Source organism: Mirounga angustirostris, unplaced genomic scaffold (genome assembly GCF_029215605.1).
Source record: "Mirounga angustirostris isolate CCGP_5_RB_7025 unplaced genomic scaffold, mMirAng1.0.hap1 SCAF_10, whole genome shotgun sequence".
Lineage (NCBI taxonomy): Eukaryota > Metazoa > Chordata > Mammalia > Carnivora > Phocidae > Mirounga > Mirounga angustirostris.
In genome coordinates, this window is record NW_026991718.1 from 5,991,885 (window position 1) to 6,015,430 (window position 23,546).

At 43.8% G+C, this 23,546-nt stretch overlaps 1 long non-coding RNA gene across 1 annotated transcript in view; it reads left to right on the forward strand.

Moving 5' to 3' along the window:
- The first annotated feature begins 540 nt into the window (after positions 1–540).
- LOC135361710 (uncharacterized) overlaps positions 541–23,546 on the forward strand; it is a 570,432-nt gene continuing 547,426 nt past the window's right edge. Inside the window, exon 1 of the long non-coding RNA XR_010405408.1 lies at positions 541–835. This is a non-coding gene — a long non-coding RNA (uncharacterized LOC135361710). The remainder of the gene's footprint in view (positions 836–23,546) is intronic.

The window sequence follows — 23,546 nt, forward strand, 5'->3', positions numbered from 1 at the left end:
GAGGGCAGCTCATTGCCAAAAGCCAGTCCACAGTCTGCACATGGTTAGGACAATTAGATTGTAAGTGATTAATGGCCCTTGGCAGGAGTCCACTGAGCACGATGGTGCCTGTGCCCGGACTGGGCAGGTCGCGTGGTTCCAGGTTCCCCCTTTCCCTCAAAACTGCCCGAGAAAAGCTGGTGGGGATCCTATGAGCTCTCCGGGAATCAGCAGCGGCTTCGGAAAAGGAAGAAGCTTCAACTTTTCATTTCTAAAATGTTGGCTGATGACTCTTTCTTTTGCTTAGGGAAAATGTCATTGATAAATCCTGAAGCTAAATGTAGAAACTCTGGAGAGAGAAAAAAAATAATGGTGGGATGAGATGTGGTTTTTAAAGCTAGAGAAAAAGTCCTGGAAAATTCCTGGTAACCGAAACTAAGTCGTGAAGCCAGGAACTTCCAAACCAAACATATCTACTAATTCATTCCTCTGTTGAGTAATTCTTTGTGGACCGACTTGAGTGTAGGCATCCAATAAAATCTAATCTCTGGCACGCAAATAAGCTAGGGCTTGTATGGGTGACACTAAAATGTAGTTTATCTGCGAATCAGGTATTAGCCTCGCGGAAGTGTTTTTTGTGTTTTTTTGGCAGTCCTGGGAAAGCTTCAGTATCGCAACAGACGCTGAATAAATGTTGGGATTCGAGAATGAAGTAACAGCCTCTGCCTTCATGCTTACGTTCTATGCCGGGATCGTAGAAGGGATTCACAAATAAAACACGTGTTTTCTTTAGCAAGCATTTACTGTGTGAGCCGTGTTCCGTGGAGGAAAGAAGGATGGGCAGGGTGCAGGAATGGTGAGTGGGGACAGAGGTGGAGGAGTGTGTGGGCAGGTCGCGTTCACCGGGTGGGCTGTTGAGGCTGAGCATTCGGCTTGTGGAGTGTTTGAGGACAGGGTGAGGCTGGAGGGAGGGTGGGCTCCTGTGGCAGGGAAGACCTGAGGCCCTTTGTCTTCCAGGAGCCCCGTGGTTTCCTCAGGGCGCATTCCTGTGGGTGGCGCGGCCTGGGAGCTGGTGGCCACCTCACCTCCTGCTAAAGTGCCCTCAGCGCCTCCTCCTTCCTGACCCCCGTGGGCCCTCCGGGTGTGGCAGCCGCAGACAGAGCTGGCTTTCTCCTCCAGCCCCGGGCTGCTCCTTCTCTCCCCCCGAGAGGAGGAAGCACAGCCCAGTCCTTGGGTGATTTCTCTTGCTTCTTTATGTGCCCAGAGCCCCCATCACCCCCGCCCTTGTGTAGCGCCACCCGGAGCAGATCTCACTCTTCTCATTTTTAAGTGGCTGCAGCCGGGGTGAGTGAGGCCCCACACCCGGAGCTGGCACAGCGTGGGCATGGCCAGCCGATTGGAAAAGGCGCCAGGCAGCTCCGAGCTTCTGGTGCCACCATCCTGGTGTGTTCCAGGGTGTGTGCCCTGGTTACAGCCTCATCTACTGCAGGTGTCTGGGAGCGGAGGCACACAGAGCCACACCCCAGTCTTGAATCTTACCATTTGCTTTAGAGTCTTTCATGTGAACTCTTCTAGTCGGGAATAGTCAGGATATGGTGGCCCAGAAGTTGCTTGCTTACCTGAATTACTTGGCGGGGTTGGCATGGGGGCAGGGTGGGAGTCCAGTGGGCTCGGGCTGGTGGGGAAGGCCTCATCTTGACTCCTGAGCACCTCAGAGGTTAAGGGAGGCAACAAACCTGAGTCCAGGACTGAAGGAGGCTGGGGGGGAGTCCACTGAGGTGGGAAGTCTGATCCCAAACAAGACTTTCCTGGAGCAAGTTTAGGTAGCTGGCGTTGGTACCTGTGGGGTCAGAGAGCTGGGACATGCTGGGTCTTGGGGGGGGTTGCTGATCTGGGGTAATAGGTGAGGTGGGGCAGGAGAGGAGAGGAGAGGGTGCTGGAGTGAGGCAATAAGCCACATCTGGCGTTCCAGTGGCGTGCTGTGTAGACAGCGCAGCCCCGTTTCTCTTAAGGCCTGACATAAGGAGAACATTCTGTTCTGCGTTCACAGCCCCTTTCTGACTCTGTCTGGCTCATGTGCCCCTAGCTGAGAATGGTCCTGCCCTTTCTCCTTAGATGTGGGTGATAACCTTTCCAATGTACACTTCATCTGATCCCAAGTGTAAATGTTTGTGAGGAAAAATCAGCTTGTTATTTCAGCTTCAGTATTTATACCCACCCATAAAACTACACATGGAAACGACAAACAAATTTATTTGCCATTTTTGAAAATTTGGCCCTTAAAGGGCATTAGCAAGAACATTGTGCCATTAGCACAGATTGTTTTTAAAACACTTAAAAAGATCCAAATTCTGCTGAATTTGGGGGCCAAGTAGATTGAAAATTGCATCTTGTATCCCAGAATCTCCATGCAGTTGAGCTGTGTGCATGCTGGAAAAGAGTGCCATTTAGACGTGGCCTGTGTCCCACAAGGGGATGATCTCACCCTGGGCCACAGAAGGCCACCCAGCAGATAGCTGGAGGAGACCAGAGTGTCTGGTGGTCTGGGTCCTCCTGCAGGGGCAGGCCCCAAGGGAGGATAAGGTGGGCTCGTTTGAGGCTTAAATGCCCGAGGGTGCCTTGTGTGGAGCCATCCCAGATCCGTGTCCCAGGAACAGACCCAGTGTTGCTCCAGTCTTACCACCCTTCACAAGGATAAAATCCACACTCCTCTCCGTTCTGCCCCTCTGCTCAGACCCCAGTCTCCAGCAATACCGAGCCTTCTGGGTTGCCTTCAGAATTGGTCTGTCGGGGCCCCTATCTGGCATGTCCTTGCAAAGTAGAATGGCTGAACGTCGGTCCCCCGTCACGTTGACTGCCCCCGCCCCAGGTTAGCCAGTTAGAATCTCTGTCCTGGGAGTTGCAGGCGGTGCCCAAGTCCACCGTGCGGGTGTCTGGAGCAGAGCCGTCTGAGGCCATCCTGCGGACAGCTGCTCTGGCTTCAGCCCTGCTGTGGCTTGATGTTCAGTCTTCCTTCTGCTCTGGGCCTGATCTTTGTCAAGTCCCCCCACCTTTTCCTTAGTAATTGTGTGTAGTTTTTCACAGCTTATTATGCATGTTGCTAAGGACTTCACATACAATATTTGTTTCAAAAACTACTGAGTCCATATCGCAGATGAGGAAACAGGCTCCGAAAGCTTGCATAACTCCCTTCAGCAGGTAAGGTCAGTGTTGTAATGCCTGTGACAGATAGCTCTTGAGTCATTCCAGGTGTCTTGCCAGTTTCTGTAGTTTGTGAGCAAAAGACCCTTAAAGGATTCAGCCTTTCTCTTTTCTTGTCCGGGGTGGTGTCAAGACTAGGTTCATATCACCTTTGGGATGTCCTTCTTGGCTGGGTCGTACAGAGTTGGAAGGTTCCCTCCTCTGGGCTCCCAACAGGACGTGATTCAGAGTTATCCCATAATTATTGGTCCACTGCTCTCTTCTCCGGAGGTCTGTGGCTTTGTCAGTGACAGAGCTGTGAATTATTTATGTCCGTCACCCAGAGCGAAGTAGGAGTGCAGTGACTATTGTTGAATGAATGGATGACTTCTTCCCTGGGGTAGATGAGCGGGAGGGAAAGAAAGAGGAGAGAGAGAAGCGAGTGGCTGCCGCAGGCCACCCTCTGCACATTCCAGCACACGTGCTGGTGCAGGTGTGTCGGCAGAGGGATGGGAGTGACTTTGAGAGGCAGGTCCTACTAAGATCAAATCACTGTTGGAATCATCTCATTTAAGTTAATCTAGGAAATGCATGCTGGTGATCCTGCCAAGTTTCAGTAGATACTGGGGCAGAGGCTGGCCAGGGTGAGGTGTATCTCTGGACCTGGGAGTCCAGGACCTACATGTGTGGGCTGGCCGGTGTCAGAGGTGATCTGTCAGGGGCCGCTGTTCTGACCAGGAGCACCCAGAGTCTGCACTGAGAGATGCCCTCAGGGTCAGTTTCAGCAGCAGAGGGGAGTTGCTGGTGGGATGACGCCCATGGCAGAGAAGCCAGGTGGATGAGTGGAAAGCTGTCTTGTTGGGGAAGGAAGGTTGGCAGCCAGGGTGCGTGAGTGTCACGGTACTTGGAAAGGGAGTGGAGCCTGACTTTGCCCACGGGGACACCCCAGGTTTTCCCACGCTGTTTATGTGTTCATGCCATTTTCTGTAGAAGGAAGGACAGTTCTGGTTTGTGAAGCTCAGCTGCAGCTTGTGCTGGTGGCTTTAAACTGTGGCCCCGGGTCACCAGGATCCTTTTAAATTGCAGGTTCCTAAACATCCCTACAGCAGTTGCAATTCACTGGCCTGAATGGAGACCAGGAATCTGCATTCTTACCAAACACCACAGGTGAATCTGATGCAGTGGGTTCTTCTAATCCAATTTGTAAACCATTTCTCTGGGTTCCTATGGGAAGGACACCTTGGCTGTTGATTTAGGAAAATGTGTGAAGGAACCTTTTGGTTATTTGATGGGATCATGGTTGTGGGGAGAGTCCTGCTGGGACGTTGAAACCCAGGGCCAGTAACTCTTTTCCATAGAAGGAACTCAGGTGCCTCATTTGGGTCTAGGGCAGTTCTGCTATGACATGAGTTGGAGCTTAAGGGCAAATCCTAGGAATGGGAGTTGCAGCTGGGAATTGTGGCAGGTGGGGAGACAAGCACTGGGGAAGGAGCTGGCCCTGCAGTGAGGGGACAGTCAGAGACCCATGCTCTGGTGATGAGCTTTGGCGGCAGTCTTGTTGGATGTTATTTCTGGTTCTGTGCAGTAATTTCCCTCTTTTGTGCCCAGACCTTCATTTGAAAGTCTGTTGCTCACGACAGCCCTAGGTTAGGAGTGTTCTGGAGAACTGAAGACCAGATCCTCATTTACCTTTAGAGTAGTGTGTGGGAGTAGAAAGTCATGGCTGAGGGGGCGTGGTGTTGCCTGGGGCTGCGATAACAAGGCACCCCCAGCGGGGTGACTTACAACAATGGAAATGTGTTCTCTCATGGTTCTGGAGGCCAGAAGTCTGAGATCAGGGTGTTCTCAGAGCCATGTTGCCTTTGAAGCCTGTAGGGGAATCCTTCCTTGCCTCTTGTTAGCTTCTGGTGGTGGCCATCAATCCTTGCTGCTCCTTGGCTTGCAGCTGTCACTCCAGTGTCCCTCTGTGTCATCGCGTGGCGCTCTCTCTTTGTGTCTGTGTCCCTGTGTCCAAATTTCCCTCCTCTTCTAAGGACACTGTCATATTGGATTAGGGCCTGTCCTAATGACCTCATTGTAACTTGAATCATCTGTACAAACCCTATTTCCCAGTAAGGTCACAGTCACAGATACCAGGGATTAGGATATGAATATCTCATTTTTGGAGGACACAGTTCAGCCCATTATAGATGGTCAGGTGTGAGAGTGCATGCCCTTCCATCCCTCACTTCTTGCAGAATCTTCAGAAATTTTGGAGGGGGACTCAATTATTGGAAGACTTATCAGCAACCTGTAAGCTGGAAGTTTGGGTATTTTATCAGGACATTACGAGACAAGGTGACCCCGGATGAACTTGGGCCCACTCTAGTTACACATGTGTCAGGAGTGGTTACAGCTTAGCGCACTGTGTGTCGGATGAATTACCTAACTTCACTTGTGCTCCCGCCAGCTCTGCGTCACCATCACGAGATTTGAGTCCGGCTTGTGTAGGGCCAAGTTCAGTTCTCCATGAAGACAGATACTTAATAAATGCTTCCAGTGTTCAGACAATTAAATGGAATATCTGTGGGGCTCTTAGGTTCTCGGACAAACAGATTGCTGTGCGAAGTCAGAGCCTCGTTATTTCACCAAGGATTGGAAAAATAAGAAGAGACATGGTTACATAGTCCCCTTGGCTGGCAGTTATAGTGCTTTGGACACGGGTCACATTCTGATTTTGCTTGATCATAAACACCTGGTCCTGGAAGCATCCGCAGTTTGTTTCATTTTTAGAGACTGGGATGGCAAATTTAAAATTCAGATTCCTTGAACAGCAGGGAGAATGTGGCTATAAAGTGTTTGAGACCACAATGTTTTAAATGAAGGTTAATTTTCTGATAAAGTAGGAAATGAAGGAAAAATTATCTCCCTGCACGCAAGCATGGTTTAGAATACTATAGCTCAATTAGATGTTCTGATTGTGCAAACAATCAGCTTCATGTCTTGTTAAACTTCTCCTTTTCAAATTATGAAGCTTTTCTATACTAAGATTAGCAGGGGTATTAAGGATACAACAGATAAAAGATCCATCTGAGCTCAGAGGAAAATTATAACTTAAGAGGGTTCAAAACTAAATGAGGACTTCCTAAAATCCCACAGCGTAGCCAATGCTATTAAAAAATCATCCAGCATGGAAATTAGCTGTTAGACTCAGAGGAAAGAAAAGTTATTATTCTTTGCTCTCTTCTCCTAAAATATCAAGTGCTTTTTACCCAGTGGAATTTTGCTCTGTGCATACAGAAATATACCTCAAGTTTGTTAATCAAAGTATTATTTGCAAAATAGTTTTTGGGATACAGAATGTTTATTCCTTGTTGGCCAGACTTTAGGAAAAGGAAGCTAAGACCATTAGAATTTCCCAACTTTTGCTGCAAATAAAATTGATGCTCTAAGTTTTAATAAGTACATCATTTTTCTGATTCATTCTCAAGTGTTTTTGTTCAATTCTAATTGGGTTGTATCCAGAACAAAGAGATGTGCAGTCATTTTGTGCTGAGTCTTTTCTATTTTCAGTGCTGATAGTAAAGTCCCAGAATGTGTTAGCACACACTTTATGGCAGCTCATGGAGTTGGTTCACTGAGTGAGCTAGTGATGCCTCGTCTTAGTAAGACACTGGTTACCGTCATGCCTGTCTCCCGTCTCCTTCCCACTCTTAATGTTGCTTCTTTACTGCCTGTGCTGGGAGCTGTGGCCATGACTCCTAACAGCTCCCCCTTCCTCCCAGCTCCCCCCACCCCCTACAAGTGCCGAGCCTGTGTCCTGCCCATCCTGACTACCAGCTGTGCACCATCACTGCCTCCCTATGTGTGGCTTCTCTTGAAATTTCTTTGGGTTATCGTCCCAGGCTTTGTGCCAACTCACAGGTCACGTCTTCCAGGAGGGTTTCCCTGACCCCAGGCTCCTTCAGATGGGTTAGGCATCTCCCTCAGGAGTGCTTTCCACACGGTCATGTTGTCACCTGCTCCTTGTCTGTCTCCTCCTGAATCATAAGCTGTGAGGACAACGTCTGGGTTGTGTTTGCCCTGGTACCTCCGGCGCGTATCACAGTACCTGGCATCTGCTACATACTCAGCCATCATTTACGTGCTTCTCATGTGAGGAATTAATGTATTTGGGGGTGCCCAGAGGAGACCCAGCCTCTGAAGATGACATGCACCCTCACTGAGGACCTAACAAAATGTGACCCTAAAAGTCTAGGACTGCAGGGGCTCAATAGAGGTTTGTCACAGTCTGGCTCCTATGTTGGGATAGGGTTGTGCCTGGGTGTTTGGAAGAAGAAATCTTAGGTGGATTGGTGGCTATCATTTGACAGGTCCTATCACTTAAATTTGGTCAAATGAAATGAATTATTGAAAGCGATGGTGTATGGGATATCATTTATTTCAGAAAAGGGAACGGAGAAGCACTTTCCTGGGTACCTTATACATAAGTACATTCTTTTCTGAAGTGGATCAAGTTGCTTGCATTTTATAGTGGATGACTTTAGGATAATGGTCAAGATGAGAACTTTGGAGTCAGATAGCCTATGTGCAAATCTCACCACACTTATTAGCCGTAAGATCTAGGAAAAGGGCTAATCTCTGTCTGTCTTGGTTTTCTCATGTGTGAAATGGGATTTTAAAAAGCACCATGAAGTTGTAGTGATGCTAAAATGAGATAATACATGTGAACATTTACCATAGTGCTTAGTGCATAATGAAGGCTCGATAAACATCTTAGTTCAAACAGAGAACCTGAGGCTCGGAGGATTTAAGTCCTAATCACTTAGCTAGGGAGGAGTGACTTAGCTAGCTAATCACTTAGCTAGGGAGGATTTTGAGTCCTCAGATTTGTTCGTCTTACAGAAAATAAGGCCATTCCTACTCTACTGGACGATTTCCTTAGAAACCCACTGTTACGTGTACCGTTGTTGACATTGGTGTTTTGAGGCTTTGGGCCCCTGTAGTTTGCTGCAATGAATTTAGAGATTTCCCCATCAATAGTGGACTGCCCATATGTTGTACTGTCAGTTAACCGACACCATAGACATTTTCATGGAAATCCAAACTATATGTTGTTTTTCCTAAATTTTTAGTTTTCAGAGGACATTCCTGGACCCGGCTGCAAAATCCCATAAATTAAATTGAAGTCAGACACATTTATGATGGGGTTGTTAAAAAGCTGTAAGTGTTATGAATTTATGACTCTGTACTCACATTCAGCTGTTCACTGCTTCTGCTTCTAGGTCTTTCTATCCTGTGTGGGATAAAATTTATATTTGTGGGTGAGATCATTATAAATCTTTTATGCACCACGAGTCTAATTTTAAATGTTTGCAAGCATGGAGAACTAGGCCCAAGAGATATCTACTGTATTTCATGGATTATGGCTCTTGTATAACTAGCAAGAAAAAAAAAAATCTCTCAAACCCAAACCCAAACACTGAACTCTGTAGCCAGCACCTAAACCTCACTGAAGAGGGAGTGCTTTATGACGGAGCTAAACTTTGACTCTGTGGTTATTGTTTCAAAATTCTCTTTTTTTTTTCACATAAAAACAAAACAAACAAAACAAAAACCTCTCATTGATGACCACGCTTCCAGGTGTCCCTTATGGCCATCTAGCTGAGTTTAGTGAGAAAAGAATAGAAAAAGAACAGTTTCTCTGCATCAGGATTTCATGACTCCTTTTGGAGTAGGGAAAGTGAGGCCAGCAGAAAGCAGCTGGTGGCCCTGTCTGCATCATTGTTTGGAATCTTGACCCCAAACTTGGGTGTCACTGAAGTCAAAGTACCTAAGAAAATGCAGACATTTGGAGGAGACTTGAAAAAAAAAGTATTATGAAAATGAAAATGTATGTTTACTTTTTGCCAAGAGACAGCTGGGAACTAGGTACCAGCCCCACTGGATGACTTGATAAGCTCTGCGATGACAGGGTGAGGCCTCATGACCATCCTGATGAGAAACTGGGAATTAAGCCCACTTGAATGATGTGGCCAAATTAAAAGGGTTAAGAGAATGTGGTGAAGTATCATTAAAAGCAATTAATGAGATAGGATTTAATATGCACAAACATTTTGTGCTGACATTGTGCTTTGGAGTACGAGGCCATCAGTTCTGCTGTGTTGTCAGTAAGAAAGGATTTTGAAATTAATCCAGGCAACAAAATCATGTGGAGGAACTTTAATAAAAAAAAAATACATGTTCAGGCCCCCATCTCAGATCTGAATCAGAATTCCCAAAGCCACAGCATATGTCTCTGCTTGCCATGAGCTCCGTGGATTGATTTTTGGGAACCAGAGCATAGTTTGATGGTCCTCTTTCTCTATATCCTTTTGAAAATGTGTGTGAAGTCCTTTGGGCCCATCTCTTTATAGGAGGGAATTCTAAGTAAGTTGTGATTTCAGGGGTCCTCATTTCCCTTCTGTAGACGGAGAATTGAAGCCCAGAATGGTTTGCTGCTTGATCAACAGCTTGCCCAGCTTATCGCATACAGAATCAAGACCTGAGCTCAGGCTTTTGGCTCTCCAGCCCAGGGATCTTTTACTAGACCTGTCATTCCCACTCTGGCCTCTGAAGCACCCCAGGATACTACCGTGAACTTACATGGACCCTACAGGATGTTTAAATTTTTGAGTTTTCTAAGGAAACACAGTGATGCTCTGTAGCTGTCAGAGTGTGTGTGAACCACTACCTTGAGATAGTTCACTTTTGACTCTGGGTCATGCTCTATTCCTTTTAATAATATATCTTTGCAAAGCTGCATTTCTGAAGGTTGCTAAGATAAGAAGCAACTATTGCAGGAGAATCGGTATGAAATAGGAAATAAGGGTGGTGTTGTCTACTCTGAATCCAGGGATTAAGAGATTGTGATGAGCCCAGCAACAGGTGCACACACCCACTAGTAAGTGATCATGTTAGAATGGGGAAAAAAAATGTTATTTTTTCTTTCATTTTGTGTCTTATTTTTAAAATGGCTACTAACTTCTAGGATATAAATGCTTATAACCTAATTACTTTATAAGCAGATATACTGGATACTGCTTTTGGTGCAGGGACACTGGAAAAAGTACTGAGACACTTACGGACACCATGAGCGAAGCAAGTTTAGGAGCTGAATCCTACCGTCTTCCCCTTGTCACACACTACATTTTGACTTGTATATTTAAAAGCTTTAGTTATCTGGGTTTCAAGACACAAATTGATGTCTTTTCCTTTTCTTTTGGTGTCACAGTCCTACCATTTCTTTTGGACTGCTTGCTTCCAAAAGGATATCTGTGACAGTGGTTTTTATTTCAGCAACAAAGTGGCATCTTTCTGTTGAAATGAGGTTATATTCAGAATTGTTTCATTGGAGGAATAGGGTCCTGAGGAGGAATGGACACAGGGCAATTCATCCATGCACAATATCAACCTGACTGTATGTTAGCTACCATTACAGCTCCGTCCCTCTGGGTTCTGTAGACGGTAGGGGCAGCTCAAAACCCCCACTGAAATGCAGGTATTTCTTGGCAGGCTTGTTTTGGAAACCTTGGTTGTGACTAAAGAGTTAGGTTAGAGGAAGAGCATGTAGTTTACCAGAACCTGCAGGTAGAAGATGGTGTTAGGGGAACTGCAGTGGGAGCCTGGATGCACCTGTTGCTTCTAGGTCTGACTGGTTCTGTAGAAAACAGGGGATGACAATCACCAAGGACCTCATGGAGAGCTCTGATTGTTTAGCTTATTTATATTTTACCAAGTAAATCCATTTTACCTTTTGGTCATTTTGTTTAATTGGTAAAAACAACCCCTTCCATTTGCCTATTGTTTTACCTTTCTAGAAGCTTTTCTCTCCCAATCTCATTTGGTTCTTTTTTTTTTTTTTATTTTTTATTGTTAAGTTAATCACCATACATTACATCACTAGTTATTGATGTAGTGTTCCATGATTCATTGTTTGTGCATAACACCCAGTGCTCCATGCAGAACGTGCCCTCTTTAATACCCATCACAAGGCTAACCCATCCTCCCAGCCCCCTCCCTTCTAGAACCCTCAGTTTCTTTTTCAGAGTCCATCATCTCTCATGGTTCGTCTCCCCCTCCGATTTCCCCCCTTCATTCTTCCCCTCCCGCTACCTTCTTCTTCTTCTTCTTTTTTTTTTTTCTTAACATATATTGCATTATTTGTTTCAGAGGTACAGATGTGTGATTCAACAGTCTTGCACAATTCACAGCGCTCACCATAGCACATAGCCTCCCCAATGTCTATCACCCAGCCACCCCATCCCTCCCCCCCCCACTCCAGCAACCCTCAGTTTGTTTCCTGCGATTAAGAATTCCTCATATCAGTGAGGTCATATGATACATGTCTTTCTCTGATTGACTTATTTCGCTCAGCATAACACCCTCCAGTTCCATCCACGTCGTTGCAAATGGCAAGATCTCATTCCTTTTGATGGCTGCATAATATTCCATTGTATATATATACCACATCTTCTTATTCCATTCATCTGTCGATGGACATCTTGGCTCTTTCCACAATTTGGCTATTGTGGACATTGCTGCTATAAACATCGGGGTGCACATACCCCTTCAGATCCCTACATTTGTATCTTTGGGGTAAATACCCAGTAGTGCAATTGCTGGATCATAGGGTAGCTCTATTTTCAACTTTTTGAGGAACCTCCATACTGTTTTCCAGAGTGGCTGCACCAGCTTGCATTCCCACCAACAGTGTAGGAGGGTTCCCCTTTCTCCGCATCCCCGCCAACATCTGTCATTTCCTGACTTGTTAATTTTAGCCATTCTGACTGGTGTGAGGTGGTATCTCATTGAGGTTTTGATTTGGATTTCCCTGATGCCTAGCGATGCTGAGCACTTTTTCATGTGTCTGTTGGCCATTTGGATGTCTTCTTTGGAAAAATGTCTGTTCATGTCTTCTGCCCATTTCTTGACTGGATTCTTTGTTCTTTGGATGTTGAGTTTGATAAGTTCTTTATAGACTTCGGATACTAGCCCTTTATCTGATATGTCATTTGCAAATATCTTCTCCCATTCTGTCGGTTGTCTTTTGGTTTTGTTGACTATTTCTTTTGCTGTGCAAAAGCTTTTTATCTTGTTGAGGTCCCAATAGTTCATTTTTGCCCTTGCTTCCCTTGCCTTTGGCAATGTTTCTAGGGAGAAGTTGCTGCAGCTGAGGTCGAAGAGGTTGCTGCCTGTGTTCTCCTTGAGGATTTTGATGGACTCCTGTCTCACATTGAGGTCTTTTAGCCATTTGAGTCTATTTTTGTGTGTGGTGTAAGGAAATGGTCCAGTTTCATTCTTCTGCATGTGGCTGTCCAATTTTCCCAACACCATTTGTTGAAGAGACTGTCTTTTTTCCATTGGACATTCTTTCCTGCTTTGTCAAAGATGAGTTGACCATAGAGTTGAGGGTCCATTTCTGGGCTCTCTATTCTGTTCCATTGATCTATGTGTCTGTTTTTGTGCCGGTACCATACTGTCCTGATGATGACGGCTTTGTAATAGAGCTGGAAGTCCGGAATTGTGATGCCGCCAGCTTTGCTTTTCTTTTTCAATATTCCTCTGGCTATTTGGGGTCTTTTCTAGTTCCATACAAATTTGAGGATTTGTTCCATTTCTTTGAAAAAAGTGGATGGTATTTTGATGAGGATTGCATTGAATGTGTAGATTGCTCTAGGTAGCATTGACATCTTCACAATATTTGTTCTTCCAATCCATGAGCTTGGAATGTTTTTCCATTTCTTTGTGTCTTCCTCAGTTTCTTTCATGAGTATTTTATAGTTTTCTGAGTACAGATCCTTTGCCTCTTTGGTTAGATTTATTCCTAGGTATCTTATGGTTTTGGGTGCAATTGTAAATGGGATCGACTCCTTAATTTCTCTTTCTTCTGTCTTGTTGTTGGTGTATAGGAATGCCACTGATTTCTGTGCATTGATTTTATATCCTGCCACTTTACTGAATTCCTGTATGAGTTCTAGCAGTTTTGGGGTGGAGTCTTTGGGGTATTCCACATAAAGTATCATATCATCTGCAAACAGTGAGAGTTTGACTTCTTTGCCAATTCAGATGTCTTTTATTTCTTTTTGTTGTCTGATTGCTGTGGCTAGGACTTCTAATACTATGTTGAATAGCAGTGGTGATAGTGGACATCCCTGCCGTATTCCTGACCTTAGGGGGAAAGCTCTAAGTTTTTCTCCATTGAGAATGATATTCGCTGTGGGTTTTTCATAGATGGCTTTTATGATACTGAGGTATGTATCCTCTATCCCTATACTCTGAATTTTGATCAAGAAAGATGCTGTACTTTGTCAAATGCTTTTTCTGCATCTCTTGACAGGACCATATGATTCTTGTTCTTTCTTTTGTTAATGTATTGTATTACGTTGATTGATTTGCAGATGTTGAACCAACCTTGCAGCCCAGGAATAAATCCCACTTGGTCGTGGTGAATAATCCTTTTAATGTGTTGTTGGATCCTATTGGCTAGTATTTAGGTGAGAATTTTTGCATCCATGTTCATCAAGGATATTGGTCTGTAATTCTCCTTTTTGATGGGGTCTTTGTCTGGCTTGGGGATCAAGGTATTGGTGGCCTCATGAAATGAGTTTGGAAGTTTTCCTTCCATTTCTATTTTTTGGAACAGTTCAGAAGAATAGGTATTAATTCTTCTTGAAATGTTTGGTACAATTCCCCTAGGAAGCCATCTGGCCCTGGGCTTTTGTTTGTTGGGAGATTTTTGATGACTGCTTCAATTTCCTTAGTGGTTATAGGTCTGTTCAGGTTTTCTATTTCTTCCTGGTTCAGTTTTGGTAGTTGATACATTTCTGGGATTGCATCCATTTCTTCCAGGTTATCTAATTTGCTGGCATAGTGTTGCTCATAATATGTTCTTATAATTGTTTGTATTTCTTTGGTGTTGGTTGTGATCTCTCCTCTTTCATTCATGATTTTGCTGATTTGGGTCATTTCTCTTCTCTTTTTGATAAGTCTGGCCAGGGGTTTATCAATCTTGTTAATTCTTTCAAAGAACCAGCTCCTAGTTTCGTTGATCTGTTCTACTGTTCTTTTGGTTTCTATTTCATTGATTTCTGCTCTGATCTTTATTATTTCTCTTCTCCTGCTGAGTTTGGGCTTTATTTGCTGTTCTTTCTCCAGCTCCTTTAGGTGTAGGGTTAGGTTGTATATTTGAGACCTTTCTAGTTTCTTGAGAAAGGCTTGTATTGCTATATACTTTCCTCTCAGGACTGCCTTTGCTGCATCCCAAAGATTTTGAACAGTTGTGTTTTCATTTTCATTTGTTTCCATGAATTTTTTAAATTCTTCTTTAATTTCCTGGTTGACCCATTCATTCTTTAGTAGGATGCTCTTTAGGCTCCATGTATTTGAGTTCTTTCCGACTTTTGTCTTGTGATTGAGTTCTAGTTTCAAAGCACTGTGGTCTGAAAATATGCAGGGAATGATCCCAATCTTTTGGTACGGTTGAGACCTGATTTGTGACCTATGATGTGATCTATTCTGGAGAATGTTCCATGGGCACTAGAGATGAATGTGTATTCCATTGCTTTGGGATGGAATGTTCTGAATATGTCTGTGAAGTCCATTTGGTCCAGTGTGTCATTTAAAGTCTTTATTTCCTTGTTGATCTTTTGCTTAGATGATCTGTTCATTTCAGTGAGGGGGGTGTTAAAGTCCCCCACTATTACTGTATTGTTGTCAATGTGTTTCTTTGCTTTTGTTATCAATTGGCTTATATAATTGGCTGTTCCCATGTTAGGAGCATAGATATTTACAATTGTTAGATCTTCTTGTTGGATAGACCCTTTCAGTAGGATATAGTGTCCTTCCTCATCTCTTATTACAGTCTTTGGTTTAAAATCTAATTTGTCTGATATATGGATTGCCACCCCAGCTTTCTTTTGGTGTCTATTAGCATGGTAAATGATTTTCCACCCCCTCACTTTCAATCTGGGGGTGTCTTTGGGTCTAAAATGAGTCTCTTGCAGACAGCATATCGATGGGTCTTATTTTTTAATGCAATCTGATGCCCTGTGTCTTTGGATTGGGGCATTGAGCCCATTTACATTCAGGGTAACTATTGAAAGATATGAATTTAGTGCCAATGTATTGCCTGTAAGGTGACTGTTACTGTATATTGTCTGTGTTCCTTTCTGGTCTATGTTGCTTTTAGGCTCTCTCTTTGCTTAGAGCACCCCTTGCAATATTTCTTGGTAGGGCTGGTTTTGTGTTTGCAAATTCCTTTAGTTTTGTTTGTCCTGGAAGCTTTTTATCTCTCCCTTCTATTTTCAGTGACAGCCTAGCTGGATATAGTATTCTTCTTGGCTGCATATTTTTCTCATTTAGTGCTCTGAATATATCATGCCAGTCCTTTCTGGCCTGCCAGGTCTCTGTGGAGAGGTCTGTTGCCAATCTAATGTTCCTGCCATTGTAGGTTACATATCTCTTGTCCTGAGCTGTTTCAGGATTTTCTCTTTGTCTCTGAGACTCATAAGTTTTACTATTAGATGTCGGGGTGTTGACCTATTTTTATTGATTTTGGGAGGGGTTCTCTGTGCCTCCTGGATTTTGATGCGTCTTTCCTTCCCCAAATTAGGGAAGTTCTCTGCTATAATTTGCTCCAATATACCTTCTGCCCCTCTCTCTCTTTCTTCTTCTGGGATCCCAATTATCCTAATGTTGTTTCGTCTTATGGTATCGCTTATCTCTCAAATTCTGCCCTCGTGATCCAGTAGTTGTTTATCTCTCTTTTTCTCAGCTTCTTTATTTTCCATCATTTGGTCTTCTATATCACTGATTTTCTCTTCTGCCTCATCCTAGGAGTTAGCACCCTCATTTTTTGATTGCACCTTATTAATAGCCTTTTTGATTTCGACTTGGTTAGATTTTAGTTCTTTTACTTCTCCAGAAAGGGTTTCTCTAATATCTTCCATGTTTTTTTTAAGCCCAGCTAGTATCTTTAAAATCATGATTCTGAACTCTAGGTCCGACATTGTACTAATGTCCGCACTGAGTAGGTCCCTGGCAGTCGGTAGTACCTCTTGTTCTTTTTGTTGAGGTGATTTTTTTCTTTCTTGTCATTTTGTCCATAGGAGAACCGATGAATGAGAGAACAAAATGCTAACAGGGTAACAACATCCCCAGAAAATATACTCTAAGCAAATCAGAAAAGACCTGAAACCGGGGGAAAAGAAAGGGAAAGAAAGAGAAAAGAAAAAGAAAAAGATAAAAACAAACAAAAACAGAACAAAACAAAAAAAAACAGAAAATGATCAGATATGATCAGGCTGGTGCATAGATCAGTGCCACACACTAGATTTTGGGTGTATTTGGTCTATTAGAAGAAAGTGCCTCCCAAAATTTTAAAGAAAGAAAAACTTACATATGTACAAAAATAAGGGTTGATATGATGAAGGGATAGAATAATACTGTAAAGATGAAAATTATAAAAAATTTTATAAAAGGAATTGATAAGAAGTTGTTTGACAAAGAAAGAAGAGGATTTAAAGAAAAAGAAAAAAAAAAGGGAGAGAATGTGATCAGGCAGGAGACTAGAACAAGGCCATACACTAGAGATTTAGGATATATTTTGATCTGTTAGAAGAACCTGCATCTCAAAATTTTAAATAGAGAACAACTTATATATATTTGCCAAAAATAAGGGTAACTACTATGAAGGGATAGAATATGACTCTAAAAATGAAAAATAAAAATGTTTTTTTAAAAAAGGGATTGATAAGATGTTGGTTGAAAAAGGGAAAAGGAAATATTCAAAAAAAGAAAAGACAGTTAAAAAAAATTAACTTTGAAAGACTAAAGAATCATGGTAAAAAAGCCATGGATTCTATGTGCATTATTCTCCTAGCTCTGGAGTTCTGCCGTTCTTATTGATCGGTAAACTTGGTCTTGGCTGGTGGTTCTCACTGATCTTCTGGGGGTGGGGCCTGTTGCCGTGGTTCCCAAATGTCTTTGCCGGAGGTGGAATTGCCCCGCCCTTGCCAGTTGGGCTAAGTAATCTGCTCGGGTTTGCTCTCCAGAGCTTTTGTTGCCTGCAAGCTCTTCGTACAGCTTTGGAGGCCGAGAGTGAAAATGGTGGCCTCCCAGTCTCTGCCCCGGAGGAGCCGAGAACTCGGGGCCCCACTCCTCAGTGAGCCCCAGAGAAAAGCAGTCAGGCACTCCTGTCTCCCCAGTCTCCGGCCGCACTCCGTGCTCACCTGGCCTGTGACCGAGCGTTTCTGTCTCTGGCACCGGGCTTGGTGTGGAGTCTCCAAACCCAGCAGATCCCTGCGGTGCGCTCCCGTGCCTCTCCTCCTGGGGGAGGAAGGAGAGTCTCCCCGGATCTGCCGCTTGTTGGGTCCCTGCTGGAGGAGCAGTGGCCCAGCTGTGCCTCGGATCACGGTTTATGGCAACCCCAAGCTGAGAGCCCGTGCCTCGGTTCCATCTCTGCAGCCGGCTTCCCTGCTCAGATACCTGGGAGCTCGGCCGCACTCAGGCACCCCTGGTCTTCCTGTGACCCCGAGGGTCCTGAGACCACACTGTCCCACAAGGGTTCCACCCCCTGCTTAGCCACTGGAGCGACGTCCCTCAGCGGAGCAGACTTCTAAAAGTTCCAATTTTGTGCTCCGTGGCTCTATCACTTGCCAGAAGTGGCCAATGGAGGCCCCCTCGCCCGCTGTCTATCCTCCCGAATATCGCCTCTGATTCACTTCTCTGCACGTCATACCTTCCAGAAAGTGGTCGCATTTCTGTTCAGAGTTGTTGCTATTCTTTTCTTCTATCTCCTGTTGAGTTCGTAGGTGTTCAGAATGGTTTGATCCCTATCCAGCTGAATTCCTAAGACCAGATGAAATCCAGTTCTCCTACTCCTCCACCATCTTGCTCCATCTGAACCTCTCATTTGGTTCTTGCCACAACCCTCAGAGGTATGAGTTCAGGATTACCATTCCCATTTTTAACAAATGAGGAACCTGAGGCCAAGAGAGGCCAGATGCCTTGAGCTGGTTAAGGAAAGAGGTGGAATAGGATTCGAGGCTTCTGGCTCTTAGTTCAGTGCTCTTTCCCTTGGTCACACCTTACAGGTTTATAAAAATTTCATAAAGGCCATTATGAACAGTAAAAGTCAGAGGCCATCAGAGGCCTCACTCAGGGTTACAGTTACCGTGAAGGTCCTCGGTTCAACCCCATGCTCATCTTCCCCCTCAGTTTTGGTGCTTTTGTCTTGGCTGCAGCCACTGCTGCCTTCTATGGATCACCTGGTATGCTCCAGGTCCTCTGGGTCTTTTCTTGTTCCTCAAACACGATCTTGAGATGTGATCATCAGCACAGAATTCAGCTTTCTGCGCCTCTGTATTTCCCAACACATGAATTCAGACCCTTTCCGTGGGAGCTCCTTCCATGAGGAGTCAGAGGGACTTGCTGCATACCGTCAGTCTGTCTGTCTGGGAACCGTGGGCTCCCCCAGTTCCACGCCAGAGAGGTGTGAAACCCAGGGAGTGGCCAGCTTGTTCTGTTGCAGGGGGACAAGTGCATGAAGGAAATGTTTTCACGACTGCAGCGCAGGGAGAACAATAAAGCCAGTCCCGCAGGGAGGAAGCGCACAGGGTGTCTCCAGGTCTCACGTGGAATAAATCATGTGTAAGGGCTGTGGTTAATGTTCAGTTTGAACGAGGCCCACACAGCTGGGACACTCTGTACTTTTGATCTGGACTTTCAAGCTTGGGTGATGCCAGGAAATTGCATTTAGTGGACTGAAGGCTACAGTGTAGAAAATGAGAAGGGATTGTTATTAAAACAATAGAGACCGTTTCCCCCCCCCTCCCCCCACACCTGTTGAGCCTGTGAAGTGTGTGAATCTCTGCTCTGTGAGGGGCACCTAACTCTGGAAGCCTGGGAAGCTCAGGGGCACGTCACCCTGCCTGATCTGCTTTTGGATAGAGCCCTTTCTAGGACTCCACACACACTGAACATGTCAGAGAGCCATGACACGTGTCACTGAGTCATCTCCACCAGGCCAGTCATTTCAGCATAGGAAGCCATGCACCTGCACTTTTTTTGCGGTGAAAATAACTAATTTGGGTGAAGTGTTTAGCCAGCCTTGTCAGAGCTCAATTGATTAACTTTGGTACCCATGGCCACACCCAAACCCTGAGTGCTGTGGGGATAGAGGTAACACCAGAATTGGTGCTGCAAGGCTAGCTTTGCCTCTTTATGATAGGACTGGAGAGTTTATTTCAATAAAAGAGGAGAGAGGGAAAACCACCCCACACTCACTGGATTCCCCACACCTGTCAGGTGGACCCAAAGAAGAGTTTCCTTCCTTCCTCTCATTCTTCCCATTGTGGAATGGAGTGGCAGGGTAGGCTTTCCACATGACTTAGAGTGCTGGGGTGGGTCCCAAAGCAGAAGGGCATCAAAAACAGCCAATTTTGCTGGAGAAATAGAGATACTTGCTAGCTTCCTATTTCCATATGACTGTGTCATTGGGGACTGACATATTTCCAGAACAAAAACCCCCTCTTGTGATAGAAGTATTGACATTAAGTAGTTGCACACCATCAGGTGAGTGTACTGATGAGTGCAGACGTGGGGGGCTTGTTAACTCCGTATGAAGAATCCTAGTATCCAGCTGCATTTGATCTTCGGTGATCCTGTGGATGGAGGAAGCGAGTATCAGTGTCATCTCCCATCATGCCGTTGGGCACATGAGTCTTACCAAGCAGGTCAAGGAAAAGTGGGTGTGGTGCAGAAGGGCAATACATTAATAATTGGCACAGAGGCTAAATTACGTGGTCAACGTCTTCAATCAGAATATGACACCGAAGCAGAAGTGGGGCTACAAAGAAGAAAACCATTTACTAGATGAGACGTTGATCTTTTGGCCTGGGGTAGTTACGAGTGGAGACGTGTGGAAAGAGTTGGGGGGACACATTTTATCTTGGTGATTTTAGTTTGAGGGAGCTAGTTTCAGTGGCCTGTGTTCAGGTATCTTCTGTAGTTACTTAAATCTTGAAATGAGGGCGTGCTTGGTTATTCCCTCAGCTTCATAATTTACCTTTCATAACAAAAACATTTGGCAAGTGGCTAACAGTAAGGATGTCACCAGTCTACTTCCTACCAGTTTTCCTCTCATGTGCTGGGCCAGATCTGCTCCGGATAGATGTGTGGAGAGATCTTCACAGGTTCTCAGTGCTCTGTCGCCATACTTGGAAAACTGAATGGGCCTTTTCACCTCCATCATATTCTAGTATATATTAGTATATTCTAGTAGAATATTAGACAGACCTGAAAAGCTACATTAAAAAGTCATCATCATAGGTAACTGGAAATGATTAAATAGCACATGAGCATGGTCTTGGCCCTTGCTGTAGAACCAACATAGGAACAACTTTGGTGTGAAAAAAATATTGGACTGATGAACTTAAGTCATTTTCCCCTTCCTGGGCCTCAGTTTCTGCTTACGCATCTGTGAAGGTACTTTAGCTGCTGCTACAGATCAACCCTCTAGTGGCTTAATATAATAAAAGTGTCTCATTTGCATAGAGACCCAGTGGGTGTTCTTGTTGCTTGCCAGACTTTCTTATGCTCATTCAGTGAGCATATTCTAGCCCTGCCCTGTCTGTCTTGTCATTGAGTTGGTCGATGAAGAAGAGCTGAAGATTATGTGGGAAGGTACGTTGTTGTTGGTTTTGTTGTTATTGGGGTTTTATTTTCTTGGATTGTTGGTCTGCTTTTTTTTTTTTAAGGTTTTATTTAAATTCCAGGTAGTTAACATACAGTGTAATATTATTTCTAGGTATACAGTATAATGGGGAAGTACTTTGTAATAGACATACATTATAGCTGCTCATATTTCATTGGCCAGAACTCAGTCACATGGCCATTCTTAATTGCACATGAGACTCATTAACGAATTGTAGTTTTGTGCCAGGAAGAAGAAAAACAGATTTGGTGAACAACTAGTTAGTTCCTACTCAACCTTTAAAAATGAGGCATTGCAATATGACCTCCTAAGTTCCCTTTTTGGTCTAAAATTAACCACTGCAAGAGTCCAAGATCCCTGTGCTTTATGGACTCGTGCCCTTTATGTGAACTGCTCCATATAAGACATCCCAAAGGTGATATGAAAGATGACCAGTACCTGAAGGGTGAAGAAAACATTTCCATCAAAATAGTTCAGTGAGTCCAAAAACATCAGTCACCAGTAAAATATTTTTTTAAAAATTAAAAAAAAAAAAAACAACAACCCAGGGAGTCATGATGGAGTAACTGGGACCATAAACGAGTAGAAAATTGGATCAAACATATGAAACAGTTCTTTGCAGACACGGAGAACAGACTGCACATAGTGGACACAAGTAAGGTGAACCAGTAGCCTTGGATTTCCACCTCGAGGCACTTTCTAGACCAGGTGTGGGGAGAATGGTGCTTTCCAGACAGAAAGCAGTGGTGTTGACAGAGGTCAGGGCTCAGGGAGGTGGAGGTGTGGAACTGTGGTACAAGATATCAGACAGGCAGAAGCTATGCAGAGAAAGAGTGCCAGAGATCTGCACTGTTTTCCTCTGGGTTCTCTTGCTAATTATAAAACTGAACATACAGAATATAAAGTTCCATGATTCCTGGCAAGAATGACTGAGATGTAAGATGAATAATTCCTGGAGCTGGGGTACCTGGCTGGCTCGGTTGGTAGAGCATGTGACTCTTGACTGTGGGGTCCTGAGTTCGAGCCCCACATTGGGAGTAGAGCTTACAAATTAATAATAATAATAATAATAATAATAATAATAATAATAATAATAATTCCTAGAGCTTACATGGGAGTAGGAGATATTCACATTCTATCCAGCCAAAGTAGACGGTCTTGGTTGAATACTTGGGACACTCAGGAAAGACACTAAATGAGCCGTGCCTTGTAGTGTGGTAGTTGTAGAGTAGGAGCACTTGAAGGTGTATTTTCAGTTGTTGGGTATACTGCTGTATATGTGGTAATTAGATTATTTGTTGTTTGTACAGATTTTCAGTGTCTCTACTGATACTCATAACTACTTGCTTTTTCAGTTACTGAAGAGATGGGTTATACTCTTCAACTGTGATTGTGGATTTATCTTTTTACTTGCCTTTAATTCTGTGGATTTTTAAAATTTATATATATTTTAGGTTATATTATTAGGTATAATCAAATTTAGGGTTGTTAGATCTTCTTGTTGGATTGATCCTGTTATTCTAACAAAATATATTCCTTTATCTCTACTGTTGTTAGTATGGTCAGAACACCTTTCTTTCTGTCAGTGCTTACACAGTGTATATATTTTCCATCTGTTTACTTTGAAACTTTGTGTCTATTATATTGAAGGAATGTCTCTTGTATATGGCATATATACTTATACATATATATATACACTTAGGTATAGTTGATTTTTCTTTTTGTAAATTTAGTCTGACCATCTTTGTATTTTACTTACAATCTAATCTATATTTAATAAAATTATCGATTATTTGGCTTTAAATCTGTTATCTTGTTAAATGACCTTCTGTGGCATTTGAGCCAATACATATGTTTGGGTTTGTTTATTAAAGTGTTGAGTTTAACCTAAGTAATATAGGAAAATAACTTTAAAAAGAGAAAAAAAGTACTCTTTTTTTTTTTAACAACTTAAGGGGTGAAATGCACCATTATTAGATAACATTTTATCCATGATGATTGGTGGGTGGTTGTATTCTTGAATGTACATCCATCCCTTTGCTTTGAAGCCTGCCAGGTGGCCCGCATCACCCTGTGAGGCCTCCTCCAGGAAGGGCAGGTACCTTGTCCTCTGTCCTCACCCTCATATCTCTCTAGTCATTGCATCTTAACTGCATCTGCTTATTTACAAGTCTCTGGGTCTCTGGGTCTCTGGAGAATGAGAGCTTCTCAGCAGGAATCATGTCCTATTAACTCTTATCGCTCAGTCCCTGATGCATAAACAACTCCTAATTTTTTTTTTTAGTAAGTGATGGATGCATGGCAAGTTTTAGATTAACCCCGGTGGCGTAAGTTTGGTTGGTAAGGCCAGGAGTGGCCAAAAAGGTCCAAGATGATCCTGAATATTCCCTTCTTTGAGGGGTTCTAAAGGAATTTGGGTTAAGCCAAGAATTGGACTGCTCTCTTTTGTTGACCCAAGCTCTCACAAGTGGGGCCTAGAATCAAGTCTCTTCTTTTGTGATGCCAGACAATTAGTTTGGGAAAGAAAATTTTCATGGAGGCTTTCCCATTATTTATCAATTTTGGGGTTTGTGAATAGGTTTGAATACAAAATTGCATGTGCAAATCACTGTGTCTGCTATTGAATAATTGACTGATCTGTCGCTCAGAGCCA